The 18568-nt window shown below is 43.2% G+C and overlaps 1 protein-coding gene across 7 annotated transcripts in view; it reads left to right on the top strand.

The window, feature by feature from the left end:
* Window positions 1-18568, top strand: part of LINGO1 (leucine rich repeat and Ig domain containing 1) — a 1021808-nt gene that overhangs the window by 693078 nt on the left and 310162 nt on the right. The window lies entirely within an intron of this gene.

Here is an 18568-nt window from a genome sequence, read left to right as displayed (position 1 = left end):
TGGCTATCTCTTATCCAGGAGGTGGGGAGCAGACTTCAGGCTTGTGTGATCTTCTTTGTTTTTCACTCGGACCCTGAGATCTATCATACAGAACCAGGTACAAAAGAGTGGCTCAGATGGGTGGACATACATTACAGATCTCTGAAGACATCCTTTTTATCATGCATTCATTATGACTTGTGCTCATGATGGTATCGAGGTAGTTATACATGAACCTGCTTTCAATACTGTTCGCTGCTGCAGAAGTTTTGGGGCAGACATGCTGCATCATTTCCAAACTGTGCATAGCCCATAACGTCCTGCTGAAATCCTGTAACTTTTATATCACAAATGTTCCACTGTTTTTTTGGACCCTCCTTTGTTGTGTTATAGTGCAAGAGTGCCTCTCCAGATGGCAATGATGCAATAACATTGGGGAAGCTTTGCAGAACAACTAATAAAGCAGAATGATGTGTGGATAGTCCAGAATAAATCCACCACTAATGCACTATTATGACATCAATGAGTGGATGCAGAAGACAACTGCCCAAAGTGCCCTACCAAACTGGAACTCAGCCCAGATATTTGTGATCAGTACCAGAAGCAAGCTGGCAAGTCTTTGGACACAAAAATCCACTCCTGGTTCCCACCTCCAGCATTCCTTTTTAGCAATCTAATTTAAGGGGATGGTGAGCGTTTTAGTTGCTATTGGACAACTGGGAATCAAACCTTTCGATGATCTACAGCAAATCTCCAAGAGGTCTACCAGTAGAGCCTGCTCTATATTCTGCCCATCCCTTATCAATTCTATGCATGGTGACACAAGGCTTTGGTTAGGGTTGGTTATGGAAACAGAGAGCAAAGTGCATTTTGACTGGCACAGTAGAGTTTTGGACTTTGCTTCAGGGCTATTTGTTTGGTCATATTATCGAAAGTTTCCCATGATGTGTGGGAATTCCCTGAATGTAGTGTAGAAACACATCTGGGAGATGACTTTACTCAGCCTCTCTGCCTCTCTCTGATATTGTTGTTTGCCAAGTACAAGGAGTTCTTTCCGGAAGAGTACATTCAAAATATGACCACCCCACCCCCCACTTTCATTTTGAAATGGCACAGTCCAGCATTCTACCACTTCAATTGTTACAGTACTTACTGGTATGGAGTACTATCTCCTTGGTTGTTTTGCTGCCCATGACAATCATTTTGGGCTGGCACTCACTTTCCTTTTATCAAGGTATGAACCATGGCACCTCATTTTTTTACACACACCCCCCCCCAAAAAAGATAACTGATTCTACGTATTTATTTATTACAGTTATATCCCACCTTTCCTCCAAGGAGCTCACAGTGGTGTACATGGCTCTTCCCTCTCAGTTTTATCCCACAACAACCAGGATAAACTGAAAGCCAGTGACTGGCTCAAGGCCCAGTGAGCTACCTGGCTGAGTGGGGATTCAAATCCTGGTCTCCCCGGTCATCATCCAACACTCTAACCATTACACTACACTGGCTCTTGTGGGCGTGGTCTAAATTCATGGCAGAATGCTGGCACAGCAGAACAGAATGCAGCACTTTAGAGCAGCCTTCTCCAGCTTTGAGTCATAGATATTGTTGGACTACAACTCCCATCATCCCTGACCACTGGAAGTGCTGACTGGGGGTGATGGGGGCTGTAGTCCAATTGTTTTAATGTATTTTAAGGTCTTTTATGATGTTTTAAAATGTTTTTAGCATTTCTGTTTGCAGCCCTGGGCTCCTGCTGGGAGGAAGGGCGGGATATAAATCAAATAATAAATAAATAAATAAATAAAATAAACATCTGGAGACCCAAGGGTGGGAAAGCCTCTTTAGAGCAAAGACAGGGAACCACATTTTCAAATGCTTCCCTACATTAAAAACAAGTAGAAAGCTAACTCAACAGAGGGAGGTCAGTTCTAGAATTCTTTTCACTGGAGTTGCTATCTCTCTGCTTGCAGGAAGATTTTAATAGAAATGTTAACATGGTGGGCATTCAAGAGTGTAATCATCCCAGCTGTGGTCTGAGGTGATACCATCTATTGCACTAGATTATTTCATTCTCAGCTCTGCGATAAATGGGGCCAGGGGGCATCAATTCAATCTGAGATGGGGAAACTGTGGCTCTTCAGATGTTGTTATCATTTATTGAATTTATCATAGAATAGTAGAGTTGGAAGGGGCCTATAAGGCCATCAAGTCCATCCCCCTGCACAATGCAGGAATCCAAATCAAAGCATTCCTGACATATGGCTGTCCAGCTGCCTCTTGAATGCCTCCAGTGCCGGAGAGCCCACTACCTCTCTAGGTAATTGATTCTATTGCCGTATGGCTCTAACGGTTAGGAAGTTTTTCCTGATGTCCAGTCGAAATCAGGCTTCCTGCAACTTGAGCCCATTATTCCATGTCCTGCACTTTGGGATGATTGAGAAGAGATCCCAGCCCTCCTCTATGTGACAACCTTTCATGTACTTGAAGAGTGCTATCATATCTCCCCTCAGTCTTCTCTTCTCCAGGCTAAACATGCCCAGTTCTTTCAGTCTCTCTTCACAGGGCTTTGTTTCCAGTCCCCTGATCATCCTTGTTGCCCTCTTCTGAACCCGTTCCAATTTGTCTGCATCCTTCTTAAAGTCTGGCATCCAGAACTGAATGTAGTTCTCAAGATGAGGCCTTACCAGTGCAGAATAGAGGGGAACTAGTACTTCACACGATTTGGAAACTATACTTCTGTTAATGCAGCCTAATATAGCATTTGCCTTTTTTGTAGTCACATCACACTGTTGGTTCATATTCAGCTTGTGATCAACAACAATTCCAAGATCCTTCTCACATGTCGTACTGCTGAGCCAAGTATCCCCCATCTTATAACTGTGTATTTGGTTTCTTTTTCCTAAGTGTAGAACTTTGCATTTATCCCTGTTGAATTTCATTTTGTTGTTTTCAGCCCAATGCTCCAGCCTATCAAGGTCCCTTTGAATTTTGTTTCTATTCTCCACGGTATTAGATATGCTCCCCAATTTTGTATCATCTGCAAATTTGATAAGCATGCCCTATACCTCCTCATCCAAGTCATTAATAAAAATGTTAAAGAGCACTGGGCCCAGGACCAAGCCCTATGGTACCCCACTTGTTATTTCTGCCCATTTTGAGAAGGAACCATTGATGAGCACTCTTTGAGTACGATTCTGGAGCCAACTGTGGATCCACCTGATAGTTGTTCCATCCAGACCACATTTAGCTAGCTTGCTAATCAGAATATCATGGGGCACTTTGTCAAAAGCTTTGCTGAAGTCGAGATATATTATGTCCACAGCATTCCCACAGTCTACAAGGGAGGTTACCCGATCAAAAAATGAGATAAGATTAGTTTGGCAGGATTTGTTCTTCATAAATCTGTGTTGGCTCCTAGTAATCACTGCATTGTTTTCAAGGTGCTTACAGATTGACTGCTTTATAATCTGCTCCAGAGTTTTTCCAGGGATTGTTGTTAGGCTGACTGGTCTGTAGTTTCCTGGTTCCTCTTTTTTCCCTTTTTTGAAGATAGGGACAACATTAGCTCTCCTCCAGTCATCCGGCACTTCACCAGTCCTCCATGATTTCGCAAAGATAATAGACAGCGGTTCTGAGAGTTCTTCAACCTGTTCCTTCAATACTCTAGGATGCAGTTTATCAGGCCCTGGAGAGTTGAACTCGTTCAAAGTGATTAGGTATTCCTTGACAATTTGTCTATCAATCTCAAGCTCCAATCCTGCCCCTTCTACTTCATGTTTCCCGGGAGGGTCACAGATCCTTTTTCGGGAGAAGACTGAGCTAAAGTAGGAATTGAGGACTTCTGCCTTTTCTTTGTCATCTGTTATCATTTTGTCATCCTCATTGAGTAGCTGTGCACCCGTTTCTTTTCTCTGTCTTTTACTATGGACATACCTGAAGAAAGCTTTTTTGTTGCTTTTAGCATCCCTCACTAACCTCAGCTCATTCTCAGCTTTAGCCTTCTTGACACCATCCCTGCAATTCCGTGATACTCTTCCTTTGTGTCCTGGCCTTCTTTCCACTTCCTGTATGTGTCCTTTTTTGTTTTCAGGTCTTCTCTAAGCTTCTTCTGTTGTTTCCCCTCTTTTTTCTTTGTTGGAATTGCTGCCCTTCCTTCCAAAGGAGCCCACGGAGGAAAACACATCAACAAAACATTATTTAAGAAAACATCCTTTCATCCAGCGATGTTCAGGTTGCCAGGAATAGTCTCCTTCAACCATCAAATGTTGTTGGGTGTCCAACGTCCATCCGTTTCAGCTATGGATGGGATGTGCTTGGTGGTTTCAGTTCAAATCACATTCCACTGAACTAGCAGGCAGTTGCAGTCCATTTTCATTATTTTCCACTATCTTTTGCATTTACAGATTCATTTTTCCCTCTTGGAAATTAGCAATATTATCATTATTTCTAACAATGTTTTCCTTTCAGAAAAGAAAGTGTCTGTCTCTCTGCCCCACACCCACCCACTCAAGCTCCTTTTTGCCTCCTGCTCCAAAATCTGATTGTATCTCTCCCCCTGCCATGGGAGAAAATGAGAAATCATCTTGAGAAAAAAGGAGATTGGATGGTCAGTTTTATGTTAGCCAAGCAAAGACCCACCCTAGTTGCAAAGCAAATATGCTGATCAGTTTCAAGTTAGTAAAGCAAAAATGCATTCTAGTCTGTTTCATTTTAGCAAAGCAAAGATTCATGCTGGTCAGCTTCCTATTAGCACAACAACAAAGCGCAAGGAATACAACAATAATAATATTGTTATATTTGATGAGGTTTTTTTATAAAATAATTCTGGTATTGGGAAAGCCACTGAAGTTTGCTGCATTCAAGATTGGCCTGCCAAGATAGCGAACATGTGAATTATGGGGAAATCTGGTGCAAAGTTTGATTTTTAGCAACATTCTTGCCATGCCTAGTCCCAGCAAGCATGGTCAATGGCCAGGGATGATGGGAGTTGCAGCCCAACAACATCTGGAATGCCATAGCCTCCCCATCCCTTTTCTAAGAGTGCAAGAAGGACTCTCAATATTTATTATGATGTAAGTAGGAAATGTGTGAATTTTTTTCCCCATGAAAATTTGTACTTGGTCTTGGTTGGTTCTGGTTGCCTTTTCATTGAAGGTGGTGTTAAGCTGGTAAAGGACAGACCTTTTATGTATTCCTCTCCCCTGTTGATTGAGTGTGATTTGGAGTCTTCTTATGCCTTGATGCAGGGGGCTATGGGGGTGGGAAGCTTCCCTTATCATGAGGACCAATGGAATGAGCCCTCCTGCTACTGTGCTATGCAAAATGTCTCTGTTATGGTCACACACATCATCCTTCTTACCTCTAGGACTCTTTTTTCTTAGCTCACTCTCCCTCTCCCGGACAGTCAAAAGAGACAGGAGCAGGTTGCAGCTTGTACTGTACATACTAAATCCTAGACTAAAATCTGTGAACTGTCAGTTTGATCCAGGTGGTGTGTGAGACAGCAAACATCAGAGCTGACTGGGCTTAGGCAATTTCCAGGCATGACAGCTCTCCAGAGGGAACAAAGGGATCTTTCAACACGGAACAAAATTTAGCTCCTTAATGAAAAACATCAAAATGATTCAAGCATCCGTTCCATGGTGGGTTGGGGGCCAAGGCTAGGAAGTCACATTGGAACGAAGCTAATTTGGCTTGTGGTAGCAAAAGGCACTGTGATCTCTGGCTACATTAGATGTGGGGGAATGCCCTTATTAGTGTCCCCAGCGGGAGCCTCTATAGTTGTCCTGCACCAAATCTTGCTCCAAAGGGTATCACTGATGCTATCCTAGGGCAAAAAGGGACACAATGTCCTAGTTCTGTACCTACTGAAGAAGAAAAAGTGGAAAGGGAGCTCTGACTGATGAACCAGCATTCACTCTCAAACACGGCATATTGTTTTTCTTCCTTGCACCGTGTCCTCACTTCATACAGGCTAGGCAGACTTGAAAAACACTGACATAAATAATGGGCTGGTGGGCTTGTGTTTTGCAACGCACATGCAGAGAATTGATAGGGCCAGGGAAAAGAGGAAATCCACTGGCCATGGAGTAAGGATGGAGGAGGAATTTGCTTGATCCACTTTTTCAGTGGACTCAGTGGAATCTGATGCTCCCAAACTTGCTGGCGGATCAGAAGGCAATTTGCAGTCGGGTTACACCCTTCTCCAGGTGTGGCTTTCTAGTTTTTGTGAGAACAAATTGCACTCCAAAATATGTATTTTACTTTTTAAAAAATGCATACGCAATGTGTATCTAATAAGAAAATGGGCTGCAAATCATTGAAAATTGTGTATCTTTTATAAAAATTGTGCACAATGAGTACAATTTAAATTATTTCAAAAATCTGTACAACACTGGTTGGAAGTGGCCTGTGACTGAGTGCCAGTGAAACTGAAATGAAACAGAATTAGTAATTTGTTATTTAAAATATCTATCCTGCCCTTCTAACCTGTAGTAGGGCACTCAGGGTGGCTTATAATAAAATCGAGCCTGTACATAATAAAATTGTACACAATAAAAATCACAAAAACATTAAAATAAATTAAAATACAGAAAATGCAATTAAAATACCTAAAATAATATATATACATATACACACACATACACATATACACACATATATAGGGAGTGGTACTGAAGGGACTACTGAGGTAAAAATTAACACAGAAGGCATAAAATCGGTGTCAGGCTCTACCTTCAGTCCCTCCCAAAGGCTCTCCAGAACAAGATCATTTTCAGAAGTCTCCGGAAAACCATCAGGGAGGGAGCAGAGCGGGATTCTTGGGTAGGTTATTCCAAAGCTTGGGGGCCACAGCTGAAAAGGCTCTCTCCCGCATGCCTTTCAGTCTAACGTCTTTCACTCCAGGCACACAGAGGAGACCCGAGGCAGATGATCTTAAATCCCGGGCAGGTACATATGGCCGTAAGTGGTCCCTCAGGTATATTGGTCCAAGGCCGTTTAGGGCTTTAAAGGTCAGAACCAGCACTTTGAATTGGCCCACAAATTGGGAGCCAGTGGAGTTGATAAAGCGCAGGGGTGATATGCGTCCAGAATTAGGCTGCTCAGTCCATCTCTAGCATGGAGTGGACTTTCCTCGAACATGCCCAGGCCTGGAGTCCAAATGTGGCTCTCCAAACTTCCCCAACTGGCCCTCAAGATTGTCCCCATACTACACCCCATCCCAAGCCACGCCTTCTGTCCCCTGGCCATGCCCCTCACTGGCTCTGCTGCACACCCTCCTTGAGGGTTTCGCTTGGCTGAGATGTGCCCTTGAACTCTTCTTGCTTATTTGGATGGAGGACACAGTGTGTGTGTGCGTGTGTGGAAAGTAGCCTACTGTACACATGAAAAACTACATTTGTTGCTCTGTGCACTTTTGCTTCTGGCCTGGCCCACCATAGGCATATGGTCCCAGGAAAGTTGCCCAGAAGGCAATGCAGCCCTCTGCCGAAAAAGCCCATTTCTTTTCTAGTAGCAGCAGCCACGGACACAGCCATGATCAGGTCCCTGTTTTGCTGAACTTCCCCTGCTCCCCCTTTGTCCACTTGAAGTAGGTTAGGCTGAGAGATCATAACTGGCCCAAAGTCACCCAGGGAATTTAATGGCTGCGTTGGGATTTGAACCTGGTTCTCCATAGTCCTAGTCCAGCACAGTGACTCTCTTTTGTGCACTTGTTTCTTGTTAATAGAGGAAGGCTTGACAACTGAAACTCCCTGGACCAAATTCTAACCCCACTGCCCCACTTGCTCATCCAAGGGTTATATGAGAGAGACGTGTGAAGAAATGCTGGTCTTAACCTTTAAAGTCCCCAATGCAGGGGTGGGGAACCTTTGGTCATGCTTCATAGGGCTTTAACCATGCCATTAGCCATGCTTACTGGGGCTGATGAGAGTTGTAATTCAGCAATTACAACCTTTGGAGAGCCAAAGGTTTCCTGCACCTGCTCTAATGTCTTTGGACTTTCATACTGGAGAAGATGGTCCTTAAATGTGGACCGACATATAGAGCAACCATAAAATCCCAACCCCAATGAAGGTTGAGCTTGAAAATAAAGGGCCAGATAGACAGTAGAAGCTCTAGAGAGAATGGACTTCCATAGAGAAGGCTGACCACGATCCAACAGCACAAAGACCTAGGATTTGGAATGCCCACAAAAATGAATTAGCTTAGCAGAGGAATCAACCATATTCCATTTAAAGCACAAAGCCAGAGTAGAAGCCACAAAAAAAGAAAGAGGAGAGGTGTCTTGGTGGAAGGTAACTTAAGCCCAAATCTTAGACAAATGAAACAATTTTGAAATTTTGAGGGAAGAATAAGGTCAAGATGTGTAATGTTTTTGCAGGTGCCAAGTGCTGTGAAATATGAAACTTGCCACCTTAAGGTCATGTGAAACTTGCCATTCTGTAGCATGCCTTTCCAGAAAAAGAACACAGTCCACCAGGTTCTAGCAAGAGGTCAAATCAGTGATCCTACATGGTGATCCTCTGTAGCGCAGAGTGGTAAGTGGTGGTAACGCAGCCGAAAGCTCTGCTCACGGCCAGAGTTCAATTCCAATGGAAGGAGGAAGTCGAATCTCCAGTAAAAGGGGTCGAGGTCCACTCAGCCTTCCATCCATCCGTCGTCGGTAAAATGAGTACCCGGCATACGCTGTGGGGTAAAGAAAAACTGGGGAAGGAACTGGCAATCCCACCCCATATATACAGTCTTCCTAGTAAATGTTGCAAGAGCCGGAAATGACTCGCACTACAAGTGCGGGGACACCTTTACCTTTTTTACATGGTTTAAAACATTGTCCTGATGAGATTGTTTTGAATGAGAAGGTTTAATTCAATTCACTGGTAGGTTGACAGTGATGCAGTTGGTTTCTTCCAGGACTCTGACAGAACAGTTCTGGGGAGAACCTCTTGGTCTGCTGGTGTTCTCATGGATTTATTCTCCCCATCATTTTTCATATACTTGTTTCTGCACATGACACATTCTGCAGCTGTAACCAGAATGATGGAGTGTGTTTGATGTGCAGGCACCATAGGGAAGAAGACTAATGATCACCAATCATCTCAGCACTTCATCATTGTAACATTAACAAATAGTGGATTCCTGGGATCTTCATTCAGCTGTTGTGTGTGTGTATGTTTGCCAACTCCAGGTCATGCCATAAGTTTGCCATTCCATCCCATAGCTTAAGCATGACTGACAGTGAGGGCAGCTGGTGGGAAGGAATGATTGAGGAATTCATTCTTGGCAAAATTTGAGAAGAACTAGCCTAATTTGCATCTCCCAGGCTATGGGTCGGCATGCAGGTTATCCTTCAGATTCTGCACTTCTTGGAATTTTGCAAAGTAGTGCTTGGCTTGAAAACATATCAAAATGTGTATAAAATATGATTTTAGAATATGACCCTAGGATATGGAATGGAACAGAATTATGAAAAGCCACGTGAAACTGACATGGGCTAGAAATAGACTGATCCATTGGAGGTGGGAGATGGATTGCTGCTTAGGGAAGTTGGGGAATTCCAATGAACACAGAAAAGCAAGCAGAAATTACTGCGGTTCACATGTTCATCTGTGGTCAGGAACAGAAATCAGACAAGCAAATATTATCAGTATTCATTCACATTGTTGTTTTTAATTTGATAAATTATACATAATTAATGACGGCTGGGTAGGGTTTTTTCATCTTGTACATTGTTTTAGCATTTCCTTCACACTGAAATGAATGTCAGTTATGTAAGTTAAATAATTATGTAATATACAGGACATAGTGGACAATGAGACGAATAATGTCTGATAATAACTGAAATGCAGCAGAATGGAAACAGTGCTGATTGTGACAAAATCAGGTCGTATTATGTCTACTAGATTGTGAGTCTGCAGGCAGGGACTGTTTTATCTTTAAATATACTGTATTTACAGTGCTTAAAAACTGTGAGCTCTTTAAAAATGAATCATCATCTTCATCATAATGTATTATTATTTACTTATAAAATTTCTTACCCACCCTTTACCATAAAGTCCCAGGGCAAGTTACAACAATATAATATATAATCGAATCGATTCGATTCGATTCAATATATAACTATAAAAACAGATAAAACTGTTACAGTTATAAAACAGGTAAAACCATTCCAAATGGAACAGAAAAGTATCATCATCATCCTTGAGAGTTGTAGGATGGCAAGGCTACAGATAATTAGCAGTTAGAGCTCCCCAGCCCAGCCCTCTCACAGAAATGCAGTTCCCAAGATTTCCTGATGGGAGACAATGACTTTTAAGCCAGCTCAGTCTGTATTGGAGACATGCCCTCCATTGCTGAAATGAAGGAAAAGATCAAATAGAGAAAGAAATGTGAAGGAGATCAAGACTACATTGGGGGTGGGGTGGGGGAGGGCTCATTTATAGAAACATGTCTATCCAGGGATTGTCCGTCACTGAATAGGTCAGCACTTTGCTGGAGAGCACATAACAGAAATTGTCAGGTGGAGAAAACATTTCTTCTGCTAATAACTTCATTTTCTGAGCTCTCTGCAATGAGAGAAAAATCAGTGATAGAGACAAGGCCTGGCCTTACTGGAGGCAGGATATAGGCCTAGCTACCATCTTAAGGTATCTACTGTGGGGGGGGGGGAGGTTGGAGCATTAGCTGCTTCTTTTGGTAGAAATAAGTGGGAGGGGTGGGAGATTTTCTATTCATTTTATTTATTAAATTTCTCTCCTGCCCTTCCTCCCAAACAAGCCCTCAGTGGAAAACAACAAAGATATAAACCAGGGGTGGGGGACCTTTGGCCAGCTAGATGTTGCTGCACTACAGCTCTCATCAGCACCAGCAAGCATGGCCAATGGCCAGGGATGAGGGGAGTTGCAGTTCAGCAAGATCCGGTGGGCCAAAGGTTCCTCACATCTGTAATAAAACAACACAATAAAAATACAATTAAATTAAAAAATACATGAAGAACATACAAAAACTTTCAAAACCAGTCACATATCTTAATAATGTCACCAAGAATACTGTTTTTCAGCCATCAAGTGACTGGATGAACAAGAATGTTGTGAAATTCCTTCTGAATGGTAATAATGATAGATGCACCTTATTGGGGAGGCCATTCCTCAAACCAAGAACCATCACAAAGAAGGTCCTATCCTGGGTTGGCACCAACAAGGCAGCATGCAGCAATGGCACTGATCATAGGGCCTGAGATTGTTGCTTCTGGGAAGTAGAGTGGCAAATTTGGGGAGAGAAACTCATCTACGATCAGGACTAATCCAAGACATTTTGCTGCTGAGGCAATGGACAACTGCCCTCCCCCAATTTCATGTACAGATGCTGATTGCATTAGCAGTTGAATCATACTTCGATACTAGCAACAGGATAACATCCTCAAGCATGCCTGAGGATAGCAGGCTAGGAGGTGCAAGACAAGCCATGTGGTAAACATAGTTCTCCAGCCGAGCCAAACAGCTGGGGGGAAACTGCAGCCCCCCAACATGTGCTGCCTGAAGCAGTTGCCTCACTCTGATTAACAGCCAGGCTGGCACTGGCCACAGTGCTCCTGTCAAAGGCCACCATTTCCTCCCAGAATGCACCCACAATGGCACTGGGTGTTAATGTAGTATTGCTCTTAAAGGGGTTTCTGGGTAAAAAAAATATAATAAAATGGTGACCCTGTAGCACTGAGAGGAACAGTGCTGCTGTGGGTGAATTTCTCTTCCGCTCCTAATTTTGCCCATCTTACTCCCACACATATGCACACACTCCAGGAACCTTAAGCAACTAGGGGCCCATCTGCACTATACATTTAAAGCAGAATCAAACTGTTTTAAACAGCCATGACTTCCCCCAAAGAATCCTGGGAATTGTAGGTTTTTTCCAAGGTGCAGAGAACTGTTAGGGGACCTCACTCCTCACACAGAGCTGCAATACCCAGCTTTTCTGGGAAGAGGGATTGATTGTTCCACTACTCTGCGAATTGTACCTCTGTGAGGAGAATAGGGATCTCCGAACAACTCTCAGCACCCTTACCAAACAACAGCTCCCAGGATTCTTTGGGGAAAGCCATGACTGTTTAAAGTGGTGTGGTACTGGTTTAAACATATAGTACAGATGGGATTTATTTCTGGCTGCTTCGTGTCACACTTGAGAAGGCCTGCCCCAGATGAAAGTAAGTCCTGAGCTCTTTGTTCAGAAGATCTTCAGAGACATTATCATGATGAGACTCAGGTTTTCTGTGTTGTTGCATGAGCAAAGAAATAACTACAGGTGTAAAAATCCTAGTCGGCAGAGGAGAGAATAGCAGGCCTCCTAAGCTGATAGTCAGGTTGTCTTTGTGACTATTGTGTCCCAGTGCGAAGGTCAAAGGCTGCAAGCTAACAATGAGTTGTATTCAACTAACTTTTACTCAGAGAAGATCCACTGAAATTAATGGCCATGACTCAAGATGACCTTGGACAACCTCAAAGATGCCCATCAAGATGGGAGAAAGTCCAAAGACCACAGTTATGTGTCCCCCTGCTTTCTTGGCAGACCCCCCCCCCCGGCAACCTAAAATTGTGAGCGAGGAGTGATGGAATATCTGCCTTGCTTAAAATACTTATTGTTGTCAGTGTTATTATTTCATTTATGAATTGCTTCCCATGAAGCAACCCAAAGAGATTTACAATATAATCACACATAAATACAGTAAAACAGCAACATATATCAAAACAGTTGAAACATTTGCATAAACAAAAAGCAACTTTAAAAGCAATAATAAATATTAAAACAGTATTGAGCTAGAGACCTTTTGCATTGGGAATTCAACGGTGGGATCAGGGCATTCAGTCTTGGCCCTGCTCCTTCAGTCCATGTGACTGCAATCATGTCAAGAGAAATCAAGTATGACTTGCATGTCCTAAAGAACAGGGTTTATAACCAAGACTGAGAACAATCCCTCTACCAGTTGGGCAATGACCTTCCATTTCAGGAATGGGAAGAGAAGTTAACTTGTTCGCTGTTCAGCCTAGGATGTCAGTTTAATGTTAAACAGGGGAATGAGCTGGCATGGATATGAAAGCAAGGGAAGTTACATGGCCGCTGATTCATTTCGGTTTACACTCTGATTCTTTATGGCTAATTATACCAGGACATGCACAAAACAGAGGGGATGAGTTTTTTTATTTATAACAAAGTTTTTCTTTTAATGACCTTCTCTGAAATATTCAGGATGATCTGCCACTTCGTAGGACAAGTGAGATAACCTGAGATAATTACTCCTCCTACGTACTTTCTGATTCTGTGGATTTCTTTGAATATGAAGACACATCAAAAAGAGAGTCCTTGTTAACTAAAGAAAACCAAACAAGCAGGTGTTGGGTTGAACATTGGTTTGCTCCAGTGATCATAAAGAAGATTTAACCAACCTGGAGCCCTCCAAATGTTTTGAACAACTCCCATCTGCCTCAGACAGCACTGCCAGTGTGGTATAGTGGTTAGAGTGTTGGACTAGGATCTGGGAGACCAGGGTTCCAATCCCCACTCAGCCATGAAGCTTGTTGGGTGACCCTGAGCCAGTCATAGTCACTCAGTCTATTCTACCTCACAGGGTCGTTGTGAGGATAAAAAATGGGAAGGGGGATAACCATTCTTCAAGTACTTAAAACGTTGTCACACAGAGGAGGCCCAAGATCTTTTCTTGATCATCCCAGAGTGCAGGACATGGAATAATGGGCTCAGGTTACAGGAAGCCAGATTTCAGCTGAACATTAGGAAAAATTTCCTAACTCTTAAAGCAGTACGACAATGGAACCAATGACCTAGGGAGGTGGTGGGCTCTCCAGCATTGGAGGCATTCAAGACTAGGGAGCTGGACAGCCACCTGTTGGGTATGGTTTAATTTGGATTCCTGAGAGTCATTTAGCGGGGGGTTGGCCTGGATGACCCTATAGGCCTTTTCCAACTCTACTATTCTATGGTGCTATGTACACCACGAGCTCCTTGGAGGAAAGGTGGCATATAAATATAATTGTCCAAAACATCTGGAGGGCCCCAAGTTGGCAAAGGCTGCTTTAAGAGATCTTGTAGATCTGAGAGAAGATTTGACTGAAGTCTAACAAAATTATGCATAGTGTGGAAAAGATTGCTAGAGAGAGGTTTTTCTCTCATAATTCTAGAACTAGGGTGGGGGAGAATTTTAATTCAGTTTCATTTAAAGGCAAACCTACTTAATTTGCACTTTCTGAAACAAAAAGTGAACCAAAAAGCAACCGTCCTTTGAAATTTGCACTACTTCCAGTTTTGCAGTGCAGTTCTCCAATCAAGTAATGTGTACAAAAAATGCATATACTGAGCTAAAGTGTGCATTAAAATGCATATATTAGTGAAAATAATGTACTTAGTGAAAATAATGTACAGAAATATATGATATTATGGAATATTGCTTTTGCAAAAATGTGTATATAAGACTACATTGCATGTGAGTATATTAGGAGGAATTTACACTAAAATGCTGATGAATTTTCATGACTTACTTTTTTAAAAAAAGTCGCAAACTGATGTGGAATTAGGGAGAACAGAACTTACTGGGGGGATGAGAAACTGAGAGAAATCTCTAAATTGACAGATTCCTAGAACTCAGGTTCATTCAGTGAAGATGCATGTTGGAAGATTCAGGACAGACAAAAGAAAGTACTGTTTCACAAAGCGCACAGTCAATCTATGGAATTCGCTCCTACAAGAGAAAGTGATGATCACCAACTTGGAAGGCTTTAAAAGAGGATTAGACAAATTCACAGAGGAAAAAAGGCTATCCATGGTTATTAGGCATGATGGCTCTGTTCTGCTCTATTGTCAGCATCAGAATGTCTCTGAATACCAGTTGCTGGGAATCAACTGCTGTTTCACTCAGGTCCTGCTTTCAGGCTTCCCATCTGGCTGGCCACTGTGAAAATATAGGGTTCTATTCAACTAAGTCATGTCCATTAACATCAATGGATCTACTCTGAGTAGGAGTAGTGTTGAATACCACACATGATGCTGTTCGGGATGGATCTTTGGCCTGATCTGGCACGGCTCCTGTTATGTTTCTCATGACAGTAGGTTATCTGAGCAGCTCCCAGATATTAGGGTACCATTAGCACTGATATGAATGTCTCTGCATTTTGGAGCTCATTAGCAGATTGTGCCACATGTTATGCTACAGTAAATGTACCTGTAGCTTATTCAGCACAGCAGGTGTTCTCTGGGGTGGATACTTGTATGAATTATGTATTGACTTTATTTATTGCTTTTTATATCCCAATTTTCCTCGCAACATTACTCTCAGGAGCTCTTGTTTCCACCCAGACACATAAAAGATAAACCTCCCAACACACACAATACCTTTCAAAATTTAACAGATGAAAAATGGGGCCACACTGGTAGCACCTCAATTCTCATCCCAGGGTTCACTTCGAGAATCTCACCCACCAGTACCCATTTGTCCTACTCGCCTACTCCCCTCCACTCATCAACTCCATGTGTGGGGAGGAGAGAAGGGCCGTGCTTGTAGCTTAGTAGGGGACCATCTGCCTCACATGCAGGAGGTCTCCAGTTCAATCCCTGGCATCTTCAGGTAGGGCTGGGAACATCTCCTGTCTGAAACCTCAGAGAGCCACTGCCAGTCAGTGTCAACAATACTGAGCTAGATGGACTAATGGACTGATTCTGTATATACAGCTTCCTATGTTGGCCCCACCCTTGCCATCAGGCAGTCTACCACCTCGGTCCCTGATGTATGCCACTCCATTGAGCCACTTCTGGCTGGGTGACCATAATCTTTCTCCAGTGTGTGTGTGTGAGAGAGAGAGGGGGGGGTAACCACTTGGGGTATATCAGAACTTGTGACTCTACAGATTCCCTGGGTGTGGAGTTTTTCAAGATTGTGGTCCTGGGAACACAAATGACAATGAAAATGTTGAAGTGACTGGAGTAGCTCCCCCAGGGGAAAAAGTTAACCATACGACACCCATCACCAGCTCCAGCAACAGTGTCCTCTGGCAGGGCCTCCCCCAGGAGCCCACTCACAACTGCATATAGCCCTTAGGAGCAAAAAACTTGCCAAGCCCTGGTATGGGGTACAGTATTATTATTATTATTATTATTATTATTATTATTATTATTATTATTATTATTATCATTATCGTTATCATTATCATTATCATCATTATTATTATCATTATCATCATCATCATTATTATTATTATTATTATTATTATTATCTTTATTTATACCCCGCCATTTTTCCAAACTGGAACTCAAGGCGGCTTCCAGATAAAAACAAGTACACATCATTAAGAACCTATAAACATATAAAACATATAAACATATAAAAATCAGCATTAAATCAGGATTAAACTATTAAGATGTTAAAACCAATTACTCTTAAAATACTGCAACCCAGTTTAGGAGCATACAAGTTAAACAACATACAGCATCCTCTTCAGTCACTACCCTTAAAGCCTTCAGTTCCAAAGGCCTGCCGGAAGAAAAAAGTCTTTAGCTGTCGGCGGAAGGACTGCACAGAGGAGGCCATTCTTGCCTCCCTAGGGAGGGAGTTCCAGAGCCTAGGGGCAGCCACCGAAAAGGCCCTATCTCGTGTCCCCACCAGTCGCACTTGTGAAGGTGTTGGGATTGTGAGAAGGGTCTCTCCTGAAGATCTCAGGGCCCGGGCAGGTTCATATAGGGAGATACGGTCTGACAGATAGCCTGGACCTAAGCCGTATAGGGCTTTATAGGGCTTTATAGGGCTTTACCAGCACTTTGAATTGTGTCTGGAAACAGACTGGCAGCCAGTGGAATTGTTGCAACAAGGGAGTTGTATGGTCCCTGTAACCAGCCCCAGTTAACATTCTGGCTGCAGCTCGTTGCACCAACTGAAGTTTCCAAACAGTCTTCAGAGGCAGCCCCACGTAGAGCTCATTACAGTAGTCTAAGCAGGATGTAACTAAGGCATGTGTCACCGTGGCCAGTTCAGACGACTCCAGGAACGGGCGCAGTTGGCGCACTAGTCTTAACTGTGCAAAAGCATTCCTGGCCTCCGCAGAAACCTGGGCCTCCAGGTTTAAGGTTGAGTCCAGGAGCACACCCAAACTGCAAACCTGCATCTTCAGGGGGAGTGTAACCCCATCCAGCACAGGCTCAACCCCTATTCCCTGATCCGCCTTTCGACTGACTAGGAGCACCTCTATCTTGTCTGGATTAAGCTTCAGCTTGTTCACCCTCATCCAGTCCACCACTGCTGTCAGACGCTGGTTTAGAACCGAGACAGTTTCCTTGGAATTAGGTGGAAGGAGAAGTAGAGTTGGGTGTCATCTGCATACTGATGGCACCGAACCCCAAACCTCCGGACAACCTCTCCCAGCGGTTTCATGTAGATATTAAATAGCATGGGGGGACAAAATTGTACCCTGAGGAACCCCACAGGCCAACAGCCAAGGAGTCGAACAGGAATCCCCCAGCACCACCTTCTGGGTTCACCCCTCCACGAAGGAACGGAGCCATCATAAAACGGTGCTCCCAAGTCCCATCCCGGCAAGGCGACCCAGAAGGATACCATGGTCGATGGTATCGAAAGCCGCTGAGAGGTCCAACAGAACCAACAGGGACACAATCCCCCTGTCCAGTTCTCTGCGTAGGTCATCTACCAAGGCGACCAAAGCCGTCTCTGTCCCATAACCAGGTCTGAAACCAGACTGAAATGGATCTAGATAATCCGTTTCATCCAGGAATCCCTGGAGCTGGGAGGCCACCACACAGTATGGACAGAGCTATTGTTGAAGGCTCTAAGCTGCCTAGGTATTGGCAGTATTTCTTTTTTTCTGCAACAGCCATTGATTTAAAGGGCAAAATGGTGATTAAGAATTAATTCTTTGAATTAAAAATATACCTGGGGGGGACCCTATACTTGTCCAACAATATGTTATATCAACAGTTGCAGTTCCTAACATGGCACACTGGGCCTTGCACTGGGCCTTCATTCATGCTCATGCATACAGTGCTAGCAGCCTCATGCCCAGTGTTGCTCGTAAATTCTAAGAAACAAAAAAAGTTGGTGTAGTTTTGAAATTAGTGGTTAAAAGGTTCAGCCCACCATCTTGATTCAAAATGGTGTCCAATTGTGTCCAAACATAGACAAAAGCTTGCTCTTTGATCTCAGGAACCATCATGCAAAATTTGGTTGTTTTATCTTAAAATGTTCTAAATATATCTTAAGAGGAATCCAATTGGATAGCAAATAGACTAGCAATTTTTCAAACTTCATGGTAGATGCCCCTGTGCTAGAGATGAGAGGCATGTGTTCTCCACTCAAAGGTTTTGCTTCCAGAGACCCAGGCGAGGGCGCTGAACTGTGAAGAATGACTTCCTAAGAAACTCATGCAAACAAAATGTTAGCTTAGCATTCCCAAAAGGTAAAATGTGGGACAAAATATGATGCATATCAGGGAAAATAGAGACAATCCACAGTTAATAGGGACAGCAGGAGCTAGGGCTGTGCTCCATGTTCAGGGCCTCTTTGGAGGCATTTGGGCCT

The sequence above is a fragment of the Rhineura floridana genome, chromosome 14 (assembly GCF_030035675.1).
Source record: "Rhineura floridana isolate rRhiFlo1 chromosome 14, rRhiFlo1.hap2, whole genome shotgun sequence".
NCBI lineage: Eukaryota > Metazoa > Chordata > Lepidosauria > Squamata > Rhineuridae > Rhineura > Rhineura floridana.
This window is presented reverse-complemented; position numbering and strand designations above follow the sequence as displayed.